Here is a 4,580-nt window from a genome sequence, read left to right as displayed (position 1 = left end):
AATCAATTGGAACCCTTCCTATTATGATCTTAAGCTTTGAAGATGTGCAGGGAACATTCCAACCTGCATTTCAGGATCTGCTCTTAGGGAATATATTTTTAACAATAAGTCCTTAGGAGCAGGGTTAATACTGTACCCATTTAGCAGGATAACAGTAGTAAGATCTTTACTACTGCTTCTAGCCTGTCTAGCCACAGGTTCTTGGCCCTGATAATGGTGCCAGGTGTAGGAGGTGAAGTGCCAGACCTAAGCACAGGCTGCACTAGAGAGCACAGCTTCCACCTTGAGAGCACAGTCCACAGTTCCACAAAAGAGCCAACCTATAATCTGCCCCTTGTCCTAGAGACTGATGATGTGAGCGGCCTGGATGAGGGGCTCTATCAGGGAGTGACACACCAGCTTATGGGACACTGGGAGCAGGGGGAGAGATTATATAAGGCCTGCCCTTCCCAGCAATAAACGAGTCTGCAGCACCTCACCTAGTGCCTGCTTCCACCTGACTCCTGGTGTCTGTGTGTTGTCTCTATGTCACTCTCCCCCACCTCGGCCAGAGCCCTTGTTCCCTGCAGTCCCTCATGGGCTGGACCCATGAGGAAACCTGCAACAGATTACCCCAGCTGCCAGGCACCTAGGCTGAGTTATCTTTGAAGATATTCATTCCTCTTATTTGAGTACTAGCTCTTATTTAAAATACATATGTGAATGGTTGTACCTGTTAGAATGGGCATCCTTTCCATCTTTGAAATCTTGGTATGTATATTGTATATCACATTTAAGTTTTAATTCTTAATACTAAAATTATTGTCATTTACAATTACCTTGTGGAGACTAAATCTGGTTCAGCAAATGATATTTTTCTAGAATTATCCTTTCCCAGCAAAATTGTCTAGATGACTTTTTTAAGCTTAGGTTTAAAAAAACTAAGAAGGTACATGGACTGCCATGCTTTCTGAACTGCCATTGTTGGGTGAGTCTGTCTCACCTCCCCTTTTACCTGTGCATTCTGTTTTCTTTTTGTAACTGTAGTTGTCCTTCCAACATTACCTGTAGAGTATCAGCAGCTCCCAAGACTTCTGCTGAAGGTGCTGTGGAGAAAGTTTAATAACATAAACCCTTCATTCTGGCTGTTCTGTTTGGTGTCCATAGATTCAATACTTTTCTTTGGAGTTTAAGTTATTGGAACAAGTATTTTTACAAAAAAATTATATAAACATTGGTTCTTTAAAAACAGTCTACAGCTTATACACTAGAGTTAATTATTGCCATTTACTTTTTTCTGTTAGGAGATTCATCATGTTCATAGATAGGTCATAGGCCATTATAAAACTACTTTGAATGCTTTAATGAAATGAATCAAAATCTGATTTGATATTTTTTTCATTTTATAGAAAATCACTTTTTAAGAGTGCATCTACTTTAAAAATAAATGCACAGACCATTTTTAAAATGGTCTGTGGGCCATTATATGTCACTATTATTACTGCTGTAGCTGACTCTTGTCTAAAACTGGAATTAAGTTTAGCTATGAATACTTATATTCAGAGTTCTCTCTTGACTCATTTAACCAATTCAATTGACATTTTTAGCAGAATTATTTCACTTCACAGTATTTCTTACAATCCTCAATGATCATTCTCATGCAGGATGTCCTTAAGCTGATTAAAAGGAAAGTGGTTGCATTCACAATGAAATATTTTATTTCATCTAACTCAGTCAACTCTACTGAGGGTTTATTCTTTATCAGGTCCCATCCTCCACACTGAGGAAACAGTAGGAAATAAGATACAGAAAGTACCCTGAGAAAAATGTCAGGAAACTTACATCTCAGATGTATCTTCTCTGTGTCTGACCAGTTCAGTTCTGCAGTACCCTCCATCTGTTGAAAACAGAAGTTTCTTTGATGAGTGGTGTATGAGATGCTAGTTTATAAATACAAGGATCAAAATTTAGCATATAGTAAGAGTCTAGAGATATGACAGAGATAAGGTTTTCTCTAGGATCTATGTCATCTCCTGCCATGTGTATTTGGCTGAGTGTACAGTGTCACTCATGAGTTAACTTGCATTGAGAGGGCTTTATGTCCAAGCAGATACCTGTTGATTACGCTCCAGATAATAGTGCCACCACTGTACCAATAAAGGTAGTTTGTCATGTCTGTCATTATGGTTATTAACCTTTAGGCCTGGGTTGGACCATTTGTTGTTTTTCTCTCTTGACTGTTTACATATCAACATCTAGCATTATGATAGTTAAACTTAGTTAGAAGACTTCCAGGTCAGTTCCTGCCCCATTGCTTCAAGTCCTATATCCGAAGTATGTCCTGTCTTCAGCAATAGGATCTTATCTACCAGTTCTGAGAGATAATCAAGGAGTTTGGCAATAGCCTGTGTCATTTTGGGAGTCTCCTGGACCACTCTCACCAACCACTCAAAATGGAGGGCTCTTCTGTCTGACACTGTGTTCCTTGCCAAGAAATTCCCAGGTATATGTATGCACTAATGCTTAGAAACTGTGTGTGCATTTCTCATGGAGTTTTGAGGGCATCACATTTCCCTCTGGGTTTCCTAGACCCCCAAGATTCACCTCTACTCTTTTCCCTCCTTCCAGGCCTCCTGATTGGTGATTGGTTGAATACTTAGATGCAGAATTCATGGATACTGAGGGCTAGCTGTAATATACAAGCAACTTAAAACAAAGACAACTGTTATAAATGATAAATAAAAACTGACAGTCAAAACAATGACAATTCTTAAAAGCACTCCAATTTCCCAGGAGGGAAATCTGCAGAGCTGCTTCTCACCAGCTCATATTCCCACACAACTTTTCTAATGCTGAAATGTTTGTCCCGTGGGAAAGTTTCTTGCATGAGGCATCTCATAGAAAGATTTCATGTGTTAGGCTGATGCACACCGCATTTCATGGAACCAAAGATTGGAAGCTGCCTTGAGAGAGACTGTTCTATAACCTCACTAGACTGAGAATCCTAAAACACTCCCCTGGTGTTCAGCCTTTCACACATCTTGAGACATTTCAGGCTCTGCAATGCTTCTGCTTCCTTCAATTGAGTGTCAGGTGGTTCAAATAAATATGTTACTAGTGCCAACACAGTGTTTGTACTGATTTTTCCATTGCATACTATCTGAAGGAAATAAGAGAAACATATGTTCCCAAGACTATTGCTCAATATATTCACATAGTGAAGTTAAAAGGTTTGGTTAGGAAATCAATATTGCTATAGTAAGCATCACGTATAGTAAACTAGAAGAATTGTAGGAAGCTGTGAACTTGCTTAAAATCAATGTGTATTCAAACCCAGGAGTAACAAAATAGATAAAACTACAACTTTAAATGGTAACCCAGGGAGAGTTAACCAGCATCCTGGCTTTTACCATTTCAGGGAGAATCAATGGAAAACACAAACAAATAATACAAAGTAATGCAATATTTGAGTTAGCGTTAAAATTCATCTGCAGTAAATTTGAGGAGAATGACTGGTACACTGTATTGAAAACCGTATTAAGAACCTCTCCGCAATGAACACAGTATCAAGCACAGAAAATAAATGAGAACATAGATTTAGAACTGTACTTGGCAGGAACAACAGGTTTTAAATAAAATGTGGGAAATATACTAGTATGTATCAGGGTGGTTCTCCCAATACTGGAAATAAGGCACACAAACTTTAAAACAAGCCAATCATCATTGAAAACATAAATATGCTGTCGCTTGAATTTTAGACTCTAACTCAGCAGAGTGTACAGCAAATTTATTGTGGCAATGTTTAGCTTAGAACAGAGGTAAGCAGAGACTGACAGCCATGTAACATAAGAAACGGCAGAGCTCATTACAAAGTCTTCCATTTCCTGTTGAGACTGGAGCAAGGCGTGGTGCCTTAAATTTACCCAAGTGAATCCAGCTCATCTGTGTTAAATTAATGATCTGTGTGCTACTTACTGTTCTGTGGTAGTGGAAAGCTATTAATTCATCTTGAACTTTAATATATTCTCCTGTCATAATGTTTTCATGAAAACGAGATGATGTAATGCAAACCATCAAAGCTGTTATCATTATTAGAAAGATAATCTTTACTCAGAAATTATGCATGATTTTATCTGAAGTGTCATATTTTCAAAGAGAAGATCTTGCCAATCATATCGTTTATTTGCATCTGAGACTCCAAGTAAACCTGTAATTCCAACTCTCTGGAATCAGAGAAAGGGGTTCCCCAGGGCAAGCTCGCTACCAGGAATTTTTGAAAACCCGATTCAGAGAAAGGCCTTGCCTCAATAAATAGACTGGAGAACCATCAAGAGAGACACTCAAAGTCAGCTACTAGCACCACACATGCACAAATACATAAGGATGCTCACTCATATACACTCATGCCAACATAAATGTGAATGCACACATATGCATTCATTCTATACACAGATACATATGAAAAAATATCATCTTCAACTAACCTTGTGCTCCTGTTAACTTTATGACTCTCTTTCTCCACAATGTGTATACATTTGTTTTGTGGATTTCCTGTTTTCTTTCTTTCATTCTTCCTTCCTTTCCTTATCTTTATTATATCT

Source organism: Nannospalax galili, unplaced genomic scaffold, assembly GCF_000622305.1.
Source record: "Nannospalax galili isolate Female #2095 unplaced genomic scaffold, S.galili_v1.0 scaffold95, whole genome shotgun sequence".
Taxonomy (NCBI): Eukaryota; Metazoa; Chordata; class Mammalia; order Rodentia; family Spalacidae; genus Nannospalax; species Nannospalax galili.
Note: the sequence above shows the minus strand (reverse complement) of the source record.